Here is a 25,251-nt window from a genome sequence, read left to right as displayed (position 1 = left end):
CTAGGGCTCGGACAAGAGCCTGAAGGCCCATTCTGTCACTTCTGCATGAAGCATGCCTCAATTCTCGGAGCTCAGAAATGTCAGAGTACTGGGTACATAGTCCCTGGCCATACAGAGCCCTCAGGCCCCTTCTGACAGCATGTCAAGCCTCCATATGTGTCATCCTACAGTCTGTGGGTGGAGCAACAGGGAATCCCATGGGGGGCCGCCTGTCTGAGCAAAGAGATGAAGGCTGCTGGTACACATCCCCACACACACAAAAGAGCTGATGTGTTAGTGTACTTTTTGTTTTCCACACTCCAAACAAAGCCCACTTTGGGTTCCCATAAGGCAATCTGAACCAAGCCCGTGATCTTTATGCACAACTCTGTCTTCTCATCTTGCATGATTTATATGCGGTTTAAATAATAAATTGCATGGATGCTGTAGAATTTATAGTGCTCCAAGTAGGTCATTAAATAAATCACTGTATAATTTATATAAATGAACCTAAATCATGCAGTAGGAGGATTTCATTAGAAAATCAATCCCATGAGTGGATAAACATGACTGACTGGCGGGAACGTGGCCATTTTTGAAAAGTCCCTGTGTCTCTGATTGAATGTGAAGGTGCTCGTGCTGGAGGGCACTTGGCTCTCACTTCCCACTCTGCTGTGCAGGCTCAGGCCCACATGCCCCAGGACCTGCCTCCCCCCGCAAGTGCCCTGGCTCTTCCAGTAGGGAGTCAGCACACCGCAGGGACTCAGGTCACCTCAAAGCCAGCTGGCCTCTTGCCGTCTCCAGAGCACAGCCAGGCCAAAAGAGAGGGAACCACAGAGAACTCCTGCTAACCACAAGCCAGTCTCCGTCTTGAACACAGGCCAACAACAAGCCCGGGTGTCTGGCTGGCAGGAGCAGTCACCTTGCCGTGCAGATGTCTCCCTGATGCTGCTGCCTGCAAGCTTCCCCAGGACTCCTGTGCAGAATCCACTCCAGCCTCCATTAGGAGCCCATTTCTGATGGGACCTAAAGGGCAGATGGATCCAAGGGGCAAGTCTGATCTGGGTAACTTAGACCCCTCAAGTTGCTCCCCCGACCCCCTCAAGAATAGGAGAGTGAAGGTGGCAGAACCATGGGACCCCTTTCCCAGCGGAAGAGACCCGTCATTCACAGCTGCCAGTTAAGGGTGGGAGACCCGGAGCCTGGCTCTGTTCAAGACAGAGATGTTGTAGAAGGGAACTGTAAGCCAGGGGGCGTCCTGTAGTTTTAAAACCACTGCTTGAGAAAGATCAGGGAGAAGGGGTGCAACAAGAGGCAAGATGAGAAAAACGTTCCAACACATTCTCTGAGAGACAGGACTGGCTCTGGGAGGTTCCCTGCAACGCTTTGGGGAGTTTGGCAACACGGAAAGCTAAAAGAGTCACGAGGTGACAGGCCACAGGAGTAACCAGCACTGCTTAGTCACTCTAGGGGTGTGAGTTTAAAGACTCTGATCCCTGAACACCTGCGCGCTGGCTTCATGGCTTGCGTACCCTGAAGTGCCGCACGTTGAGAAGTCAAGGGTGGCCCTTTGCTCCTGAGCAGGATGGCACCCAGGGACAGGGCTCCAGAAGGGCCCATGAAGATCACAAGCTTGCCTGGCACAGAGCTTGGGTACGTGGTGCAGGTCCTTCTCGCCCTCTGCTCCCATGAGCCACCGTTCCCCCAAACACTCACAGACATTGCCTGAGCCTTCGTTGAGACACTTGGCAGCCAGTGCCCAAGAAACAGGAGAATATGTCACCAAGAGCAGGGACATCCTTTCAGTCTCCCAGAGGTTGTTCAGCCTCCCAGCCCTTAATGATCTGAAGCCGACAGCTGTAGGAAGACATCCTTCACCGGAACGGCCCACCACATACAAAACATCCCCAGTGCAATGTCAGGATCGCAAGGGTGCGCGGCAGAGGGGCTTAGCTGTGCTTCCAAGATCTCCTCAGGGTTACAACTGGGATCCTCCCATTCTAAAGGGTGAAAGGGCGGGAGGGTGCCTTGTTTGTTCACTCCACTCTAACAAAAATAGCACAGACCAAGTGGCTCAAACAACAGAAATGTATTTCTCACAGTTCTGGAGGCCGGAGGTCCAAGGTCAAGATGCCAACAGATTCAGCGTCTGGTAAGAGCCCTCTTCCTGGTCACCCATGCCTGTCTTTTCTCTGGTCCTCACATGGCAGAGGGGCAAGGGAGCTCTCTGGGGTCTCCTCTGTAAGAGCATGAAGACCACTTGTGAAGCTATACCTGCATGATCTAATCAGCTCCCCGATACCACCCACCTCCTCCCCTAACACCATCACACTGGGGGTTAGGATTTCAGCACATGAATGTTAGAAGGACACAAATGTTCAGTCTAGAGCAGAGAGAGAGAGAGAAAGGGAGGGAAGGAAGGAGGGAGGGAAGGCGGGAAGGAGATAGCGTCCTCTTGAATCTACTGATCCAGCCATCCCTCCAGCTACTACCCTGTTTTTTCTTTCTTGCCTTCATTGTCCAGTTCATTTTTTCAAAACTGGATGAGCTTTTCCACCAGCTGCTTCTCATTTCTAAACCCCTCACCTTGGATGCCCATGTCCACTGCGCTTAGATGTGGCCAGGGCCCTCGTCTTGTCCACTCCTGTTTCTCACATGCAGCATCAACTCTGAGTCTGGCACAGCTCATCCCAGACCCAGAGCCTCTCCTCCCAACTGCACCAGCTCCTGCGGCTCTTCTTCCCTTGTCTTCCTCCCTGCTCCTTCCCCCCAGTGCCAGAGCCTCCTCTGGTTACAGATACCACACCCATGAAAATGGCTCTCAAACCTACGTTTCTAACTCTGACCCCATGGCTTGGGGTGAGCACCCATCCCTGGTTATCATCAGATCTCTCAGATTGGACACCCCCCACCTAAAGCTGGACTCTTCATCTTTCTCTCTGCAGATGGGCCTCCTTTCCTGGTGTTCTTACAGGAGGAACACCACCATCCTCCAGCTTCTGGATCCTTCTGAACCCTCCTGTTGCTTCACTCTCCATAGTCAGTCCTGCATCAACTCCTGCCAGTTGTTCCTGTGATGTTTTTCCCATAGCCCTCATTCCCACTGTCCTCACCCCACACCAGGCCTTCATCATCTCATACACGGTCAGGAGGGACGCACATCAGAGCTGGAAGGAATTAGTCAACCCATCCTTCATGGGGCAGACAAGGAAACAAAGGATCAGGCGGGAGGGACATGTGCCTGAGGTCACAACTGTTACTCAGGACTTGAACCCAGGTCTCCTTAGCGGTCTGCCCCTCACCTCCCCACGGAACCGTGGGCAAAGGCCAGGACAGCAGCCCAACCCAGGGAGGGACTGGTAGCTTTCCCTCTACCATTATTCCCTTCACTGTTCCTAATCCACCCCCAAAGAAATATGTAATCTGAGTAAAAACCAGGCTGACTGTGCAGACAGCTTCAGTGGTCTCTTAGCCCTACAAGATTTTGTTCTGAGGTACCTCACTTTGGTTTCTGTCACTTGCAGAGTCCTAAGTAATTCACCAACCACACACACACACACACACACGCGTGCCACACATCACGAACTTACAGTGAGCAGAGGATACTTGATCTCAAGCCCCCATGAAGGTTTGCCTCCCCCAGACGTACACGAACATTCCATGGTCTCACAGCTGCCTACCCCTGCCCACAGTCATCCTAAGATGATTTCACAGACATCACCCGTATATTGCCTGCCACATCAATGGGCTTAGCATCTGTCCTACTGGTTCTACTTCCAAACCTTTGCAAATGCCACTGTCCGACCTATGCGGCCCTGGGCTCCTCCTCTCCAGCATTCTGTGTTCCTGGGTGGTTCCAAACCCGGCTCAATCTAATTTTCCCTGGAAAGGCTTCCCTGATAAACCTCATCTGACTCCAAACGGCACCAGCAGCCTCAGCCTTGGCTCAGCTTCCCCTTCCCTGTAGAGACGGAGCTCATAAAAGCAGACTCAGGAACGTAAATTCAGTTATGCTTTTTTGGGGTGTGCCCTAACTTCCTGATGGTCTGTAAGCTCTTCTACAGAGGAGACTGGGCACGTTTTCGATTCCCCAGCCCCTCCCTACAGCATCTGGCGCACTCTTTCCACACTACAGACACTTAATAAATGTAACTGGCTGCCTGACTGAAACAGGAAAGTAATAAGCCAGCGTCCAAACTTGCTCCCTGCAGGCCTCTAACTGCCTCCCTGAAAGTGGCAGGCGTCAGGAGCCCAAGGCCCTCCACTCACTTCCAAGCTGGAATTAAAATGTGCTGTTGCATGAATGACTCTGAGCCCTTTGGAAAGGTCTGAGCGGGGATCAGGTGGAAGGCAGAGCGGAAGGCTGAAGGGCAGGGTTCTTGGAAAGTGAGCCCTGTCAGAGTGTAAATGCACACAACCAAATCCCCACATCAAGACGGCAGCTGCCTCAGGATCAGCCCCAGGAGCACACGGTGGGACTGGAGACCCCCCAGCCCGACCCCAAAACCCATCCCCACAGCCCTCTTCTTCCATGGCCCACTGTGAGCCTTAGTAACAGCTTGCTTCGGGGCTTTCCCCCATTTCTACCTTATATCCTATACACCACTCTCAACTATTCTTTGCACACAGGGGAACAAGAAAACTTAAATGACTTTTTAGTATAATCTTTTCAAAAATATCTTCACTGACTGGGCTCTTACCATATGCCAGGCACTGTATACCTCTTATCTTGTTTGATTAATCCTCACCATAACTCTGTTGGGTAAATTGCCACTGTTGTTCATGTTTCCCTGAAAGGAAAACGGAGGCCTGGAGAGGTTAAGCATCCTGCCGAATCTGTGCCTAGAGCCATATAGACAGGAAGTAGCAGAGGGGGTTCGAATCCACCTAGGTTTTGTGCTGAAGTTGTGCATATTCCCCTGTGCCTTACTGTCCCCTAAGATAAGGCAGCAAGACCCCATGCAAAGGAGAGTTTAGCCAAACTATAAGTTGAGTGTTTCCTGGCCAAGAGCAGGTCCAGGAGGTCAGCAGGGACACTGCAGGCCAAACTGAGCACTGAGGGAGACTAAGAGCTGAGTGACCATTATGAGACCCCATGTCCACCCAAGGACAAGGCATTAATGGAGAGCAGTGGGTTAGACAACAAAGCTCCAGAAATGAGCTTTGAAAGTGACCATCTGCTTCCTGCAAGAAAGGGGAGAAGGGTCTGGAGGATCTCTTCTCCCTTCCCATGATCACACATTAATATATTTGGTTTATCATCATCATCACCATTAACCAACATTCACTGAGCGCTTCTTTGAGGCTACCTAGTCAGTTACATTATCTCTTTTAACCCTTACAACAACCCAATGAGATGGATGTTATCACCTCCTCTTAACAGACGAGGACACTGAGGCACAGAGGGTTGTAACACTTTGTCCAAGCTGCTCTGCAAGATTCCATTAAGAGCCAGAACAAAACCCATGACAGTCTGCCTCTAGAACCTGAGCTACAGCCATGACCACAGCAGGCCATCACCCTGAGAGGCTCTGGATTTGGACTCCAAGGTCCCAATACGGGCCCAAGATGTTGGGGTTGCGGAACCCCTAAGGAGGCTGGAAAAGAGCAGGCCTGTGCAAACAGGAGGAGTGGTCAGCTATCAGCCCTGGGCAGCCAAGGGGGCGCAGAGTAGGATGAAGAAAGCAGCAGGCAGGCACTAGCTCCTAGCTCTGAGGCTGAAGGACCAGCACCACCTGCAAGGGATGGAACTCTGGGGCCCTTTCAACACACATCTGTAGCATCCTAGGTTCAAGAAGCTTAAAGCTGTCCATCCCACCTACCTGCAGGAAGACTCCCCTTGAATATTGCTGTGCTGTGTGACCAGAGCCTTCTGAGGGCTATGACCTTCTCAGAACCAAAACAAAACAAAGCCTGTGCTGGATTCCATCCTGATGTGTAAGATACTTCTATTCCACTTGTTGTTGTTGTTGTTGTTGTTGTTGTTGTTGTTGTTGTTTTGGGGGGTTATCTGGTAGGGAATGTGAAAACCAACAAAGAAAAAGATGTCAGATTTTCATCTCTTTTTTCCTCTTGAAGAAGAAGTGTTATTTTGGTAAAGAAGGATTGCAGCCGCATAGATAGCAATGCTGGAGGCGGACAGGGTTTGATGGCTGTGCTAATGCAGTCCTTTTGCATTCAAAGACAAGCCTGTAAGCCAGGGGAAGTGCTGATGACTGCCTGGAAATTACAGAGGAACATTTCAGGCTAGAAAATTGAGATTGTAATTGATCCTCATCTTCATATTCTGTTAGATATCAATGTAACATAATTATCATGAAAAGGTCCACAAATACATATGGATCATTTATGTGTCAAACAATTGTGCTCGTGTCTTAAACACAAACCAGGATTGTGTGGGGAAGTCATTGAGCCCACATAGAGACGCAGCATCGTGCAAAGGAGCAGGTACCCACTGTGACATAAGAAACCAGAGTTCAAGCCTCAGCTCCAGCTCCATTTCTTGGTAAAATGCCTTGAAAGCGTCTGTCTCTGCTCTGCACTGCACCTCGCTGTAACATGGTGATGATATTAATAACCTACCTTGTGGGCTGTAACTGAGATAACGTAGGTAAGAACACCTGGCAGTAGCAGAGGCCTATAAACACATTCCCCCTCTTATTAGCCAGGACTGTGGTGACAGCCTTGACTTGTACCTGAGCCCTGTGCTCCTGGAAACAGCAGTTAAAAAGTCCCTCCACCCTTTTGTGTTCCAGGAAATGGCTTACTACAAAGAATCCTCTCTTTCCCTTACCACGCAGAGAAGACTCACTGAAACCAGCCTGGTTTATCTAGGACAAAGCCAGGCACAGACCTTCCAAGTTCCCATTCCTTGCCTCATAAATGATTAGCTGATCTGTTTTGTCGCCAGTAGTTCACTGGAGACAACCGAAATAAAATTGCTTGTTAAGCAAGTAGTTACGTTTCTCTTGTTCCTCCAGGTGCCTCCAAAGCTGTGGCCCACCCACAGCCTGGGCCAGGCTGGCCTCAGGATAAACCACTGTCTGATCTACTGCCCTGATCACTTCCTTCCACTTCCTCATTCCTGCTTCTTTCTGGCATTGTTTAGTCCTCTCTATGAAAGAAAGATCTCTTCCCCTAACTCTTCAGACACCTGCAGATATTATGGTCAGAGTTTTTCCTTGTTGGCAATAGGCTCTCCTCTCCCACACCTTGGAATAATCCTTTCAAGTGAAGTCTCCTCTTAACTTACTAAGTCTGGGTTTGTTTTTTAGTTGAGAAGTCCAAGCAACAGTGACTGCCACTGGCCATGGGAGGACTCTAAGGAACTCTCAGATTCAACAGTGGTCTTCTAAAATTGATCTCCAGTCTTCTCAAATGTCCAAGAACCAAGCAATTAAGAGGAGATGATACATATATATTTTACTAAAATCTTTGTCAGGACCCCACTGCTCTTCCAAGACGCCACTGATGTTGGGTACTATTATGGCCATGGATGGATGGATGGATTCTGATCTTCCCTTCCTGAACCTTTTCACTGTCATCTTTAAGGCCTTGGCACCAGACTCGAAGTCCTGCTTGGGAGTGTCTGATTGGCTCTAGTTGCACACTTGTGTTCTGTGAAGAGGAGTAGAATATGGCCCTTTGGCATGTGGATTATTTTGAGCTGAAGGCAATCAAGACCCAGCAGCCTCAAGAAAAACTTTTACCTCTCCCTTAACTACCTAAAAAAATTTGGATAGGGGGCCTAGCTCTCAGGACAACCAGAGATAACTCATCTGAAAGGCCTATCTGGTTGTCCCGGCAAACATCTAATTACCAAGCACCTGCTATTCTATTGTCCTGTGAATTGCCCTCCTTCCCTTTGAAGCTTCAGGCCCCTTATCCCATTCCCTAGTTCAGGCTGGCACATAAGCCTCCACCACCATTGGGTCTCATATTTTTATGGGGTTTCTGTACATACAAAATTAAATTTGTTTTTCTCCTATTAATCTGTCTTATGCCAGTTTAATTATTAGACCAGCCAAAGAACCTAGAAGCATAGAAAACATTTTATCTTCCCCTACAGTAGTTAGGGCTGAAGAGAAGAAAAATCTGCCTCTGTTGTTTTCTGAGGAGAAAGGCAGGGCTCTGCATCCTACCAATATTACACACAGTGGGGAAGAGAGCCTGATGTTAGGCAAGTCGGGAAAAATGATAAATGTCCATTATATCTTTCTATCTGGATTCCAGATTTTTGTCTTTGTTTTGGGGGGCTGGGTTTCTTTTTGATTTTCTGGACCCAATTCCAACGCAGTAGGGGTGGTTCCCACACACACACCACCAACCAACCAGCAAGGTGTCCAAGATTTCAATCCAATTCTGACACTAACTACTCAGGGATAGCGTCAGATGCCACAGGTTAAGGGCTCAGTGCAACAAGACTGCCCCATCCCCACTCCCTACTTAAGCCATCAGTTGCAAGCCCCAGGCTGTTACCTTTGCTTCTGACCCACCAGTACAGACGTATCCTCCTTAAGTTCTTTTAAGTGCCAGAGTGGCTCACAGAACTCAGGGAAACACTTATGTTTACCAGTATATTAAAAAGGTATGATAAAGAATATAAATCAACAGCCAGATGAAGAGACACATTGGGCAAGGTCCTGAACAAAGGATCCTCTGTCCTCATAGAGCTTGGGGACTATTTCAGTGGTACCTGGGAGCACTCTGGTTCCCTAAGAATGGAAGTTTAACAAAAAAGACTGAAAAGCTGTCCTCTTCATCCTTTTACAGAGGCTTCATTACAAAGTCAGGGGTGACTAAGTCATTGGCCATTGGCTGATTCAACCTCTAGCCCCTTTCCCCCCTCCCCAGAGGTCAGGGGCGGGACTGAAAGTTCCAACCCTTTAATCACATGGTTGGTCTTCCTTGCCCTTGGGTGGGACCCCAAAAGTCACGTTTATGTATAATACGACACCTCTTTCACTTTTACGTCCCTGAAGCGTTTCCAGGAACTGTGGATGAAAAGGAAACTTATTTGAATGACCAAATGCCTATTTCTTAGGCAACATTATATCACAGGGTTTGTTGTCATTGCGAAAAGAGATTCTAAAACTCACGCTATCAGCCAATAAAGTTGGTATAAAACCCCAAAATGATCATATGTGCCCCCGGGCGGCACCAAGCAGCGAACAGATTCAAGGAGGCTTCATCTTCTAGCCTCCTTCCCTCACACTGCCCCCTGCCCACACATTTGGCTTTGATTAATCAGCCCAGATGCTGAGACAAGGGGGGTGCTTGCCAGCCTGACACTCTTCTCTTAAGCCTGAGCCACTTATCACTGAAGAGGAGCCTATGCCCCATGTGACATGAGGAAGAGAAGGTGTCAGCACTAGCCTGCTACCTGCTTCTGCTGGGGCTGCTGCCAAATGCCGGTGGGGAGCTGCAATCAATTGTCGTACAACATGCCAACATAACAGCTGGTGACCAGTCATTAGGGTAATCCACCAAGCATGGGAATTTCAAGAACCCCCTCAGCACACACAGAAAATGAGAGTTATTGCAAAACCAGGTGTTCCGGTCTAATTGCACGAACCAGTTTGAAATGTTAATCTGCTCCCTCAAACTACATTCTGTACGTGAGGAATGTGGAGGAGAGACTCCCAGCCAAGCTTACTGGGGGACAGCATGTACTTTGTTCCCTCATTTATTTATTCCTTCAAGGTTGTTTTCAAGTCTTTGAGCAATAGAAGCACAGAGAAACGTGGCTGAGACTGACCTTGAGGGCACTGGCTCGGTGTCCCGCAATAGCAGAGCAGCCGTCAGACTGTGCCAGCCCGGCCCTTAGCAAAGCCAGCCTGCTCTCCAACAAGCCTCCTCAGTTCTGCCTCTGGATGACACAGCAGCCAGGCCCGCCTCCAAAGCACCCAGGGACTCCCATTGTCCCAGCCTGAGCCATCTGCTCCTGTTCTGGGAGGAGGTAAAACCTGGCCATTGAGAGAACCTCAGGGGCAGACATGCCTTGCTTCAAGCCCCTGCCCTGCCCTGGCCAGCTGTGTGATCTGGGCCAAGTTTCTAAACCTCTCTGAGTTTCTCGGATCCTCTGTTCCGTCCTCTCTAAAAAACGGGATAATGATGTCTACCGCACAAACTTGAAGATTAGCCCAGCTGATGTATGTAAAGCTCTCAGCAAAATCTACGGCTCATGCTGAGGACTCCATAAAATAACTACTATTATTAATTCATTAAATTAGATGATTTTATTTCTGAGAATCAGAAATCAAAGTATCTCCATCACAGCTCATTATTTAAAGACAAAACCACTCCCACATTAACCGGGTCTTTCATTCTTTTCTCCCCAGTCTCACTTTCTGATGTTTAGGGCTTGCCATAACATGGCCTCTGCTGTTTCCTCAAGTTGACCTGCCCCTGTTTTCAACACTCATTCCTCTCCCCCCACCTCCATGATATGCTCTATCCTGTCTCTCGTGACCCAGACAGTACTTTCTGCTGTCCTCACCCTCCCACACCTAATGCTTCCTGCCTTCCCCACAAAATTCTTCTGGCTGTTCTAGCTCACTCTTTCAACAACAAATACCAGCTGAGCATCAGTGCTAGGCTGGATCCTGGGCCTCCCCGAGGCTGGGATGGAGTTCGGACAAAACAGACTCATCCCTGCCCTCCCATCACTCCCTTCCTGAATCACAACTGCACTTTACAGTGTGCACTGCCACCAGTGTGCACGGCGGGGCCACGTGTCATTCTTGCCCTTTGATGCAAACTTTTTAAAGAAACGATACAGGCAATGTTGTGGAAGAAAGAACAGGCTGTGAAGTCAGAGAGTCCCGAGTTCAAATCCCAGCCCTGCCTCTTGCTGGCTGTGGGATCCTGGGCATGTACTTAATCTCACTCTAAGACCAGATGTGGTATGCAGGCAGAACCAATGCTCTGTCACAGTGAGAGGACCACTGGCTTCTGCTGGAACAAGCTGCTGATGTGATGTGACATCTTAGGATTACTGTGCCCTAGCTTTCAGGGCAGATATCTGGGGACTGTCCTGGGCCGGTGCCAGGTAGCCACTCTCTAGGCACTAGGCAATGACTTCTACTCTCTCCTCAAAATTTGTGCACAACATAAGAGCCAGCTTTTTCACAGAGTTCTTTTTTCCCATTCTCTGCAAAATTGTTTATGAGTGCATTTTTGAATTGTCCTGGGAAGCATATATATCTTGTTACTCCAAAGCTAGGCTACCATAACTCTGACTTCTACCATAATTCTGATTCTTCCGGGAAGAATCTAAGGAGAGAGTGAAATAGATTCTGGATGCCCTTTCAAACGAATTCTGCCAGTTCTGCACAATATTATTTGACCATTCTTATAGCAGTGAGGATGTGACAGAGCCCAGGAAATCTCCCCGGGGCCACAGGTGTGCTCCCACAGGGGCTGCTGTTTATCCCTGCTAAACGGTAAAGAGCAAAAGGACTCCCACCCCTGTTTGTCAATGCCTCTTTACCTTGGGTCCTCCATCTCTCTGTGGCTTGGAGGGTGCTTTGGGGTGATGGCAGTAACCTGTAAAATTGAATTGATTCTTTGGCCACAGAATCTTTGTTGCAACTACCTCAGTCCTAAGCCTAACAAAAAGGCACTTGAGTCCATTAAAAGGTGGTCAAAAAAGCAAACCGCTCCAAGATCCAACCAAAATGACAATTTATAAAAGTACAAAAGGCAATCAATTCATAAAAGTACTCAGACCAGAAGACAGGGTAGGAAAGGACCAAAGAAGTCACAAGGTGAATTAAATCCCACTGGTTGCAAACAACAGTGACAGAGGGCTACAGGGAGACAAGAGCCATTCTTCAAGGCAGGGACCCCTCCTCACCATCCCCCACCCAATAATCAGCAGTGGGAGAGGAAATGCCAAGGAGTCCCTGGCTAAAGTAAGGTCCTCAGGGATCGGTCGTCCCAGTACTTCGCCCCCAGTCTGAAACTGAACAGTCAAAAGAAATTGGGAGTTCTTTCTAGAAATGGGTAGGATATCACAGTGGAACTGGCATTCCAAAATAGGGCCATCCCAATTTTGCTGACTGATCCCCACTCAGACACCCTAAAATGCAGCATGCCAGTACAGATGGCCCACCCACCACCTGTAGCCCTCTCCTTCAGCAGAAGGGTAATGGCCAGGAAATCCACATACAGCTACCATAAACAGCCTGGTTCTGTCCTCATAAATGTGCAGGGACAGTCAAGGACCAGAAGACCCTTAAGGAGAACACAAAGGAACAAACAAACTTGAAGGAGCAAACAGGCCACTGGAGAAACAGAACAGAGGAAATACCACGAACTCAAAAAATTCAATTCAGTAACTCCAAAGAGACTTTGAGAAGAAACTGCACCCATAAAGATTGGGTGCTACAAAAATAAAATTGTCAAAGCAGAAATGCAAGCAAATACGCCAACATGGAAAGCAAAAAGACAAAGAGAGAGATACAACAGGAGAGAAAAATTGAGAGATGTACAAGATTAATAATAGCAGCCAATATCCATCTCCTGGAAGTCCAGAGAGAGAACAAAAAGGAAAAAAAAAAAAACAAGGAAGGGAGGAAAGAAGGAATAAATATTTCTAAGGTCTCTATGGCTGAAAAGCCCACCAAGTACTAACCAAGGTGATTATAAAAAGACCAATTCCTAGATTTATCCTCATCCGTTTTCAGAACATGGATTAAGAGAAATTTCTGAAACCGTTTGGGAAAGAGTTTAGCTCAAAGGATTAATAATCCTCCCAACAAGAAGTCTGGATAATAGAAGACAGTGGGGTAACGCCTCCAAAATTTCGAGTAAAGTTATTTTGAACTCAGAAGCCAGCCAAGTGAAAGGACAAAATAAAGATATTTTCAGACCTGCAAAGAGCCAGACATTTTACTTGAAAAAAATTACCTCGGGATATACTCCAGAAAAGCAAACAAACAAAAAAGGGAATCTGTGGAAATAAAGACCAACCAAATGGGAACAGGCAAAGGTTATTTATGCAGAGCTCACAAGGGAGTCAGCCACCATCGCTTGCATTCTGGTGGAGAGTCAAAGGCAGGCAGAGGAGTGGGAAAGCTCTATCGTGGACAAAGGGAAGGCTTCAGGTGTACCCTGCTTGCAGGCTGCTGGCGTGGAGAAGATGTGAGCAGGCTAACTAGACGTGGGGCATCCCGTGTGACTGGTTAGGGGAGCACATTTGGCTTTTCCTGGTAGATTTTACATTAGAAAAAGGGCAAACATTAGGAAAAGTGTCAGCCATCCATCACATCCTGCCCATTTGGGGCCCATTATTACAGAGGTTATCATTCGGCTTTCTGGGCTGGTTGCTGGAGATAGTGGTCTGACTTCCTACAAGTCTGACTTAGATACAGCAGCCTGGCTCCCTGGGCTGGTTACTGTAGAGAATGGGTTGGCGTCTTACACTGATTGCTACAGATCATGGATCAGAGTTCTATTTTTTTGGAATCACCTGTCCATTGTCTATTTGTATATTCAGTCTCACAAACCCAAGACTGCATGAGATCCAACAAAGAGTAGAACTAAGTCAGGAGTGCTCAGGAAGACACAGAAAAAAGTCTGTTCTAAAACTGGCCATTCTACAAATAGAATGATTAAGAATTTGGACGTTCTTGGGGCGCCTGGGTGGCACAGCGGTTAAGCGTCTGCCTTCGGCTCAGGGCGTGATCCCGGCGTTATGGGATCGAGCCCCACATCAGGCTCTTCTGCTATGAGCCTGCTTCTTCCTCTCCCACTCCCCTGCTTGTGTTCTCTCTCTCGCTGGCTGTCTCTATCTCTGTCGNAAAAAAAAAAAAAAAACTTTAAAAAAAAAAAAAAAAAAAAAAGAATTTGGACGTTCTTAATAGTATGGTGAAGATGCTATGTTGTTACCTCAGCCAACAAGAAGAGAAACACATGCAATTAGAAATTCCAGGATGAGAGCCATGTTCCAGATATGAAATAAATTTAAAAATGGGTTATTATTTTGGAGAACTGATGGAGTACAGAAGGAATCCATTTGACCTTGTTGCTTGCAACAACCTCTCTCTGAGCAGCCAAAATTTAGTGAAACAGGATTACATCTCCTCTCTAGATCCAAACACTCCACTGGTTCTACAATGAATAATATTTGCAAAATCACAGTATTATTAAAGTTTTATATAATGATTTTCATTGGTCAACATCCCCTGATATGTAAACAAAGCATCAAAGGATTAATTATGGTTACTCTGTCAATTATAAATGCTCTAAATTTTGACAAAGTACAGTACAGTTAGTACTGACCACTACTGGGAGGAGGAGGAAGAAGGAGGAAATGGGGAACTAATTTCCTCATGTTACATGGTAGAGACACAAGAGATACTGAGTTAATGAATCAAGGAATGAAGGCTTAATAAGGACCTTATTTCAAATCATAGTGGAAATAAATAGAAGAATAAAAATATAACCAAAATCGGCAGGAAGAAGTTAGGGGAAGACGCGTGCCTCATTTATCATAGTGGGGAGTCAATAGTCATCAAATTGACGACTGCAGAAATAGAAATGTAAGCACATTATTTGAGTTATGTACAAAACTATCACCACCATCACCACCCCCCAAAAAAGTACAGTGAAGAATGGGATCAGCAAAGGAGGTGCAGGGAGACACTTACTTCTCATGTCATACCCTTCTGGACTATTTTATTTGTTATTTCCCTGGGCATATGTGGTTAATATTCCTTTCTTTCTTTTCAACTTAGAAGAAATCAGGATTCAGAGACAATATTTGAGCACCCCCACAAAGCTAACTTCTTTTTCTGTGTCCCCCAAAACAACCTTGGTCTTTCTTCTTTTGTTTTTTTTTTAATGTTTTTTTAATTATATTATGTTAGTCACCATACGCACATCCCTGGTTTTTGATGTAAAGTTCGATGATTCATTAGTTGCGTATAACACCCAGTGCACCATGCAACACGTGCCCTCCTTACTACCCATCACCAGTCTATCCCATTCCCCCACCCCCCTCCCCTCTGAAGCCCTCAGTTTGTTTCTCGTAGTCCATAGTCTCTCATGCTTCATTCCCCCTTCTGATTAACCCCCCTTTCTTTATCTCTTTCTTCCCCTACCGATCTTCCTAGTTCTTATGTTCCATAGATGAGAGAAATCATATGATAATTGTCTTTCTCTGCTTGACTTATTTCACTTAGCATCATCTCCATTTGACCTGGCCTTACCAAGGTTGTACTTCAGCTACGCGTTCTCAGAATTACCTTCCAGGAGACCCAGTAGAGACATTTAATGCCTGTTTACTGCATAGATAAGAAGTAAGAAGATAGTGATTCATTCCTCCAATAAATATTTACATAACACCTACTGTGTGAGAGGCCCTGGGATTCAAGAGTGAACAAAAGAAGTCCCCACCCTCGGGGAAACTATTTAAATTCTTGTGGGTGAGACAGACACCAAACAAGGAAAACCTGCCCCTCCTTCACCTGAAAGAAAAGAACACTGCCTTCAGAGCTAGAGAAACCTAAGTCAAGGTCCGAGACCTTGAGCCAATGACTAAACCTTTCTGAGCCTCAATGACGTTGTCTATAAAATGGGGAAGAGTTGCTGGAAGAGTATGAATGTATCCAGACTCCCAAGGGAGGTAACACAGATGCAAAGTCAGGTGTTTTTTTTTTTTAATAGAAATATAAAGTCAATTAAAGTCTCCGAAACCCTTTGGGAGGAGCTTATAACAATATAAATGTCAAATTACTTCTGCTTTCATATGAGCCAAATAAGTGGAGAAAAAAATCCAGATTAAAATATCCACAGCATATTATTGCCCTGTCTCAGAAAATCACAAGGCATGATAGTGTAACAAATGCCCTGAGAAGTCCTGCAGCAAACAGACCCAGTCCACGCACCATTTCCCAACTTACATCATCATGGAAATCTTCCACCCACTCTTGGCCCTAGCCCATCTGAGCATCCCCCATCCACCATAATTCTACTGAGCTAGTGCTTAGCAGCACACGCTTTAGAAAATGCTGAAGCAGGGGGCTTGTTGATTCTGCTTAGCTCAAGTCAATAGTCTTCAGGATATCCCTCACACTAAAAATAGCTCACTAGACTTGAACAAGGCCATGAGGCCAACTGCAGACCTCACTGTGAACCACCAGATTCTCTCCTAAAAGCCCTTACCGTTCGGTGGGTGGCATGCAAGTGGCAGCTGCATCTGAGCCCAGCACCCATTTCTGCAGCCTGTGCACCCCTACTGAGGGAGCAGCATGGACAGGATTGGGCCTCTCTGGGCTCCTGCTATCAGGTGGGGCTCAACAGTGAATCTCAACCACCAGGTTCTCTGGTCTAACCAGAGCTAGGAAATTCACCCCAACAACACCTGCTCCCCAAGTAGCTGACCAACTATCGCTGCAAACACTTCTAGAGCCTCCCCCCATAGGGAGGTGTATGGCAGCAGTTTCTAAAGGTGCCTGTTGGTTCGCTCAGCCCTACACACCCTCAGCCACCCTGCCCTGCTCCCTATCCACCCACATCACACACACCACTCACACACAGAGCTACTCTGGGCTTCTCACACATGCCAAAAAAGCTGTCCTTGGGACGTACTGGCTTGCCAGTAAAACTCCAAGAGTTTTGGAGACAAAATTGCTGCTGCAGGAGAAAACTAGCAAATCAAAGGGCATGACTGGCATCTCCTCCTGTCTCCATGACACCTTCATTCTGAGCAGAAAGTGGAACCAGGATAACACTGACAGCTGTTGGTCCTCCTGCAGGAGGCCTGAAGCCCATAGTCCCTCCAAATGGCAAGTTCTATTGCTCCCTCCTCCCACTCAGCAGCATGCAGGCTGTCACCTGAAGCCCTGCCTGGCTTTGTTCCCTAGCAGCGCAGACACTCGCTGGCAGCCAGGCTGGTGTTCTGCCTGACATTCACCCCCCACTCTGTTCAAACCACATCCAACATTTGGAAAAGCAATACAGCGCAGAAGGTAGAGAAATTGGCAACTGCCCACTGGGGGTGACTGGCGCGTGAGAAGTTCTCTTCCCTCCAGAACGTTCTCTCCCACCAGTTGTAAATGCCTAAAATATTAGAGTGAGAGTTTCATTCCCTTGGCTGAAGGCAGGGACAGCAAGAGGGAGGTACGTGGTATGTCTTCCTGCTCCCTCCTCTGCGTTGCTGCAGGCATCCTGGGCAGCCTGGAACTCCTCCCTGCCCGATCCTGCCTGTGCACCTACTCCTTCACAACCCAGGCAGCCACGGCCCGACTGAACCTCCCGTGGGGTTTTCATCCCATTCAATATACCTTCCCTTCCCATACTTGTGGGTTACATGAAAATATTTGAAATAATTCAGAAGTCATGCAGAACAAAAAAGTATGCTAAGGGAAAACAGACAATAGCTGGAAACAAAAGTAACAGACTGCTGAAAACTACTGAAGCTGGTGGATATGTGTGGGTTCCTTATACTTCTCTCTCTACTTTTGTGTGGTTGAAAATATAATACAAATTTTAAGGAAAATACATGTGTGTGTGTATTCCTCCCAGTGTTCCTCCCTACCTGGTATCACTTCAGAACAGTTATCAGCAATTTAAATTATAATATGAATGATTTTTGGTTCTTGTATTTTTTTCTTTTTTGAGAACATATTTTGATAGTAAAAGAATAGAAAGGCCGCTGAACTCTCAGTAGGCGGGAGAAGGCTGAGAGCTGTGGGGGTAAATGGGGAAGAGGGGCAAACATACTTGCGAGGCTGGGGTCCCTAAACACAGGGAAGGGTGCCTAACTTTGCAGAATGCAGGAGCTCCTCCTGTTTAAGAACAATCAATCACATTGGGTTTGGCAGTTCGGTGGAGGTCCTGACCAGCCACTTGCTCTCTGCATCGGGGACTTCTGAAGCGGTCTCGTCTTCGCAATCACCCACCTCTGCTTTTTGCACCAACCTACTTGAGTGTTAGAGGCCAAGGTCTGGCTTTGAGGTATGAACTTAGAAGTTTGTGGGCTGGCCCACCTGCTGTTTCAATGGACCCAGTTTTTAAGTCAATGACTCTGTTTTTTTCTCTGATTCCAAGGATCCGCTCTCAGCCTCCTGCAGTTTTAGGAGACTTCAATTCTTGTCCATAATTTATTGAAGCATCAAGCCAAATGAGGCCATCCTTCAAAATATTGTGAAAAGGGAGAAGTTGGTCTTCCTAATCCACCAGCCCAACAGTTCCTTTTCCTATCAAGCCCCTGCTAAACTCAGGCTGTTCCCCTGATCAAAAAACAATCAATAAAAAAGCAATTCTGCAGTAAAAACATCAATTCCTAAGGCACTCAATGATAGGAATATGGTTAAATAAATTGGCATTATCCAGATAATGGAATATTCATGCAACTATTAAAAAGGATGAACTAGATCCATAGGGGCTAATATGAAGATCTCAAAGATATACTATTTAGAGTGTGGTGAAAGTCCAGTCCTATGGGCCTGAATTCATTCCCTGCATAGACAGGAAGAATCTTACCTGTTAGTCACCAGAAGTGATCACTGACAAACCCTCCCTCTCAGCAGAAAGCCAAACCTAAATGGTTGAGCACAGGGGGATGGCGGAGTTTGAAAATGGTCTTGTGCCTTGTTCCAGGAAAAACAAAGCTATTCTCCTCTACGTGCAGACCTGACAGCAACTGAAACGAACAAAGTCAGGCAAGATTCTCTGCATATTTATGCCTTTTGGGGATGGAAAGCAGTTACCTTAAGATCCAAACCTCTAAGTTCTAAATTTCTAAGCATCCAGCATTCTTTATCTTCTTTCACACCTGAGCATTTCAAAGATCTTTGAAATTGCTGAGAGACCCCCTTCAGGCCAGGGACAAAGAAAGAAAGGAGGTCTGGTGCATCCCAGGTCTAAATTCCAAAGAGGAAGTTCTGTGCCCTCAGGTGGGGTGAGTGAGTAAGTATGACAGCTCTGAATGTGAGGTGAATCTCAAGGGGTCAAGTTCCTTCCCTTCACACTCCCATCTGGATATCTTCTTTTTATAACTCTTCTCTCCTAGAAGTTTTGAGGTTGCCTTAGCAGGATATGGCAGAGACTGCCACATCTCCATATTCTCTGATCTTCGACTGGGCAAATGGCTGTGTAAGATAAAGACCACACTTCCCAAGCTCTCTTGCCAACTGTGGCCAATCGCCTAAGTCCTGGCCAAAGAAAAGTAAGAGGATATGGTCAGTACAATGATAAGTGGGATTTCTGGGCAGAGTTCTTAAAGAGAAAGATTCTGACTCCTCCTCCTTCCTTTTTTCTGCTGGCTGGAATGGCTGGAGTGAGAACAACAATTTTGTACTTTCCACTAGGTGCAAGCTTCATGCTGAAGATGGGACAACAGACGAAGATCCTGAGTTCCTAATGATCATAGACCCACTACACTGGTTTAGGACAGCCTATATGTATTGGAGAAATAAACTTCAATTAAGTTTAAGCCACCGTTGTGTTGGATTTTCTATGAGCCATAGCCAAGCTTAAATGTGGCCAATAGAGATAGAAAATCTTCTGAGATTTTCTGCCTTAAAAGAATCCAAGACCTTTAGCAGATATGTGTGTGTATAAATCTTTTCAGAGTTCTGAAACAGCTCAGCAGCTGTTTTATGCTGCATGGAACTGAGAATAAGATTACCAAAGAGGGTTCTACAAATGGGTCATGTGCCTCTTCCTCTATTTCCCTAGAAAAATCTCATTCCTGCAGCTGTCCTAGAGACTCCATTCCCTTTTTCTCCAGCACACCCTGGGATCACTGGCCAGACCACAGAATCTGTGGGCAGTAGGTAAGAAGAAGGCTTTCTCAGAATCTCTGCTTTACTTCAGAGCAACTTCCATTAATTCCTTAAACAATGCAAGTGGCTAGGTCAGGATGTCCAGTTATAGTGACCAATGACCAGTGCTCCCCTCAGTCTTCAGATAAGAGCTCCAATTGTGATACTGGACTCCTTATTCTTTTTTCCTTCCATAACCCAGATTTAACCCAGCTTAAGCCAAAGTTAAGCAAAACTTAATCAGAACTGATTCTTCTTTTCCAATTCACTGTCTCAGGTAGAACCACTGCCAAGATGAGATTTTCATGAAAAGCCGTAACAGGAAAGACCATCATTCTCAAGGTTGAACCCATGGGTACAATAAAAAATGTGAAAGCCAAGATTCCTCCCAATCAGCAGGGACTCATTTTGCTGGGAGAACAATTGGAAGATGGATGCACCAATGTCTGATTACAACATTCAAAAAGAGAACACTTTTGCTGTTGAGACTTAATGGTGCTATTAAGAAAAAGAAGTCATCCCACATATTCCCAAGAAGAATAAGCATTAAGAGAAAGACAGTAGAGTTGGTTGCTCTGAAATCCTGCAAGGTTGATCAGACTGGCAAAGTTGGTCTCCCTCTTCAGGGGTGTCTTTCTGGTGGCTTCTTCATGGCGAGCCACCTTGACACACATGACTATGCAAGAGTTGTCTACACCTTGCTTCAGCCAACCAGAAGACAAGAAAACACATGTGTGCGAATACAAGACCAGAAGGACTTTGAATACGGAACTGAATTTCAATGTTTTAAATACAAGGATCTTATTCTCAAAAAGACAAAACTATAGCAATGCAGAACAGATCAGTGGTTGTCAGGGGTTACGAGTGGGGAGAGCATGTGATTGCTAAGGGGCAGCAGGAGGGAGCTTTCTAGGGTGATGACAGTTCTGTACCCTGATTTGTGCTGGTGGTGGTTCCACAAATTTGTATGTGTGTTAAAACTCATAGAATTACACATCAAACAACAACAACAACTCAAACTCACTGAATGATAGCTTTTTAATTAAATTAAATTCTTAAAGTTCTTTTCTGAGCAGTTAAAAAAATAAACACACCCATAGGCTAGTTCATTAAGAAACTAACAGTGAATGTGTCTAGACTGCCAGCATCCAGGTGCCAGTCTTGCACTGTACTTCACACCCAGAGGTCATGTGTCACATGGAAAAGGCTGCAGGGATGAGCTCTTACGTCACAGGGGGCCACGCCCCTGGTGGAAAGACAGTAGGACAATAACTGCACAAAAGCTATTATATCTTCTTACAGAGAGGCATTCTCTGAGCACAGTGATTCACAGGAAACCTCCAAAGTGTGCAAAATAAAGCAGCTTGCAAAAGAGAAAAAGAAAATGCTCAGCTGGCTCCACCTGACTAGTTAACCAGAAAAGTTACAACCACCAAAAAACACACACACAAAAACCAATCATAAAAACCCTATGCGTGATGTAAGCATCAAAATCTAGTCTCAGGGGGTGCCTGCACAGCCACAAAGCTTCCTGCCTGGAGGCTTCCAATGGCTCAGTGAAACTTGGAACCAATCACAGAGCTGGGAAGGAGGTTGGCACACGGGGAGGAGAGTTCCAGAATGAGGTTACATTTCCCACCAGCACAGTATAATGAGAATGCAGAGACAAGATTAGGTTAATTTATGGACAAGTATAGAATTTGAGATTTCTGGGGCACCTGGGTGGCTCAGCTGTTAAGCGTCTGCCTTTGGCTGAGGTCATGATCCCAGAGTCCTGGTCGAACCCCACATCAGGCTCCCTGCTCAGCTTCTTCCTCTCCCATTCCCCTTGCTTGTGTTCCCTCTTTCACTGTCTCTCTCTGTCAAGTAAATAAAATCTGGAAGAAAGGAAGGAAGGAAGGAAGGAAGGAAGGAAGGAAGGAAGGAAGGAAGGAAGAAAGAAAGAAAGAAAGAAAGAAAGAAAGAAAGAAAGAAAGAAAGAAAGAAAGATAGAAAGAAGAAAGAATTTGAGATTTCTTACCTATCTGAGCTGGGGGCTAAGATTGGTGCCTGCCATGCAAACAAAATTCACAGACAGTCACTGTCAATGACTAAGTAGTATTTCTTTTTTTTTTTTTTAAGATTTATTTATTTATTTATTTGACAGACAGAGAGAGAGACAGCCAGCGAGAGAGGGAACGCAAACAGGGGGAGTGGGAGAGGAAGAAGCAGGCTCCCAGCGGGGGAGCCTGATGTGGGGCTCGATCCCAGAACCCTGGGATCAGGCCCTGAGCCGAAGGCAGACACTTAATGATTGAGCCACCCAAGCGCCCGGACTAAGTCATATTTCTTCCTCCCTTCCCCACCCCCTTCCTCTCCACAATGCTGTCTGCGCCCCACACCGCTTCCCTTCAGCCCACCAGGGAGAGCAGGGACAGAGGGTTTCCACACATGGTCCAGGGAACAAACTCATGCACCTTCCTTGACTCTCCACTTGTCTGCCTCAGGGCTTTTTTCCTCTAAATCCCCGTTATTAAGCGCAGCCTGAAGGTTAAGGATTAATACCCTGAAGGGGATCCCTCAATCAGCAGGTCTGCATCAGGATTGAGCCCAACTGCCCACTGCGGCTACCAGCTCACTACTGGCTTTCTCTTCTCCTGTGTCTCCCTCACCCCTTTTCCTTGGATCACTGACAAACTAACCTCCTCCCCAATCTCTGTTTCAGGCTCATCTTTTGGGAAATCCCAAACTAAGACAAGTACACCTAGATTATCCCTCTCTGCGCCATCTCACTCATTCTGTGATGTCCTACAGCCATCTCCTAGAACATAATTGCACTTTTCCATCAAATGCCAATGGCTGGGAAAACCTAAATCTCTTAATGTCAGTACATGGACTAAGGTGTCGGGCTGTTTCTGACAAGGATATTGCAGCCACCTCCTCTGCGTCTCAGATGCCTTTAACTATTCGGGAAGCTGCCTGAGCCTCTTGCCCCCAGCCCAGCTTCCCTGCAGCCCCCTGGTTGTAAGCAACACACCCTGGTCATTTTGGTCCTCTGCCTCCATTTGTGCAGTGAGCCCCAGGGGGCTCATGCTCTGAGCATTTAGGTGCCCACTGGAGGGCTTGCAATTTCTTCACTAAGTAGGGAGGTGAAAGGGCTGTGCAGGGGAGACTCTGCTCCCGCATCTGACACCAGTGTTACACCAGGTGGCACATCCTTCTCTCCCTCCCACATCTGTCTGTTCAAGCCCACTGCCTTCCAGCCACAACTGCTCAGGTTAAGATGCATCAAGATGGAAAGTTGCCACTTGATTAAGATAAAAATAAAATAATCAAAATACGTAACACATTCCTCCTTAGAACAGATGGCCGGGGAGCTTGTCTCATAACATTGAACATCAAAAATGAATCAGAGGCTCATCTTGCTGCATAATCAAGAATTTGCTCACTGTTTGTACTACAGCCAGGCGGGAGTTGGAGATGCCATCGACCGAGGTAGAGACATAAAGAGAAACCAACAATTCCATCATGAGCCTCTCCTGAGCCTTGTCCTCTGCACGTCAGGTAACACGAGTCTACATCAGACACCGTGTCAGTGTATGTATGACAGGGGGGTGGGGATAAGAGGGTATAAAATAAATGGAAAATGTGTCAGTTTACCCTTTCAGGAAGACCTGCAGCTACCTTTTATCAGACTGTAACTGTTGACATTTTTTCCTAAAGAAAAAGTATTCCAGCCACCTCATGTTTTTTATCTCATGGAGACATCCCAGTCCAGACACTTGTCACTTTGCTCCAGTTACAACATTTTAGCATATTGCGTTATGATTTATTTGTTTACTTGGCTCCCTTGAGCTCTTTGAAGGCAAGGATAATTTCAAGGATAATGTGACTTAATATCACAGAGCCCAGCAAAGACTTCAAATAAACGTTTGATAAATGAATGAACAAAAATAATCAGAATTATTGGAAGAGCCTCTCAGTTGATCTAGCTTCTTCCGTTCTCTTTTCTCCCTTCCACATGGCCACCAATTTCAATCCCTCTAAAACTTTCAATGAGATAGACCTATAGGTGCAATGAAATCATCTCCACGGTCAAGTGAAAAAGGCAGACTCAGAACAATGCATGCATAATACATGCCTAATTGATTTAAAAGAAGAGGAGGAATATGTACGTACGTGGTGTATATATTCCTAAATACTCCCACCAGAGGTGAGAATATTAAAAAACGGCTGACTCTAGGGAGGGGTAGCTAGAAGCTAGGAATGGAAAAGAACCTTCTTTTTTCTTATATATCCCTCTGGACTTTTAATTTTTACTTTTGTGTATGTATTTCTACTTTTATCAGTTTAAAAAGTCAGTGAACAATCATTTTAAGCATCATGGGTTAAATTAGTCTCCTACTCAAAAATATTTGACTACCTGTTTTCCAAAAGTCAGTTATCTCATGAACCCCAGTCTGACTTTCTAACCTGTCCCTAATCAAAGCCCTCTGCAGAACCTCTCATTAATGTTCTAGTCTCTACATGATGGGATCGTTTCTGTTATTCCACAGAGCTGTTCACAAATATGCCAGTTCTCCTTCCAGGCACATGGCTAACTTAAGGGTTGTCATGTGTTGTGCCCCTAATGGCCAGGGATGAAAGACAGAAGTGTTAGGAGCTTGTGGTAGGCATGTTCTAAAATGGCTCCCAAAATTGGACAGCTACATGCAAAAGAATGAAACTTGACCACTCTCTCATACCATACACAAAAATAAACTGCAAATGGATGAAAGACCTCGATGTGAGACAGGAATCCATCAAAATCCTAGAAGAGAACATAAGCAGCAACCTCTACGACATTGGCCAAAGCAACCTTTTTCATGACACATCTCCAAGGCAAGAGAAACAAAAGATAAAATGAACTTTTGGGACTTCATCAAGATAAAAAGCTTCTGCACAGCCAGGGAAACAGTCAAAAAAACTAAGAGAATATATTTGCAAATGACACTACAGATAAAAGACTGGTATCCAAGATCTACAAAGAACTTCTCAAACTCAATACACGAGAAACAAATAAACAAATCATAAAATGGGCAGAAGATATGAACAGACACTTTTCCAATGAAGACATACAAATGGCTAACAGACACATGAAAAAATGTTCAAAATCATTAGCCATCAGGGAAATTCAAATCAAAACCACACTGAGATACCACCTTACGCCAGTTAGAATGGCAAAGATAGACAAGGCAAGAAACAACAATTGTTGGAGAGGATGTGGAGAAAGGGGATCCCTCCTACATTGTTGGTGGGAATGCAAGTTGGTACAGCCACTCTGGAAAACAGTGTGGAGGTCCCTTAAAAAGTTAAAAATTGAACTACCCTATGACCCAGCCATTGCACTACTGGGTGTTTACCCCAAAGATACAGACGTAGTAAAGAGAAGGGCCATATGCACCCCAATGTTCATAGCTGCATTGTCCACAATAGCCAAATCATGGAAGGAGCCGAGATGCCCTTCAACAGATGACTG

General features: G+C 46.1%; 1 long non-coding RNA gene across 1 annotated transcript in view; it reads right to left on the bottom strand.

Annotated features, from left to right (window-relative positions):
* LOC105238458 overlaps positions 1–25,251 on the bottom strand; it is a 73,546-nt gene that overhangs the window by 26,184 nt on the left and 22,111 nt on the right. The window contains exons 3-4 of the long non-coding RNA XR_004627008.1: positions 5,802–5,989; positions 2,080–2,218 (exon numbers count right to left, since the gene is read on the bottom strand). This is a non-coding gene — a long non-coding RNA (uncharacterized LOC105238458). The remainder of the gene's footprint in view (positions 1–2,079; positions 2,219–5,801; positions 5,990–25,251) is intronic.

This window comes from Ailuropoda melanoleuca, chromosome 8 (genome assembly GCF_002007445.2).
Source record: "Ailuropoda melanoleuca isolate Jingjing chromosome 8, ASM200744v2, whole genome shotgun sequence".
NCBI classification, from domain to species: Eukaryota; Metazoa; Chordata; class Mammalia; order Carnivora; family Ursidae; genus Ailuropoda; species Ailuropoda melanoleuca.
The sequence above is the reverse complement of the archived record's forward strand: the minus strand, read 5'-3'. Positions and strand labels throughout refer to the sequence as shown.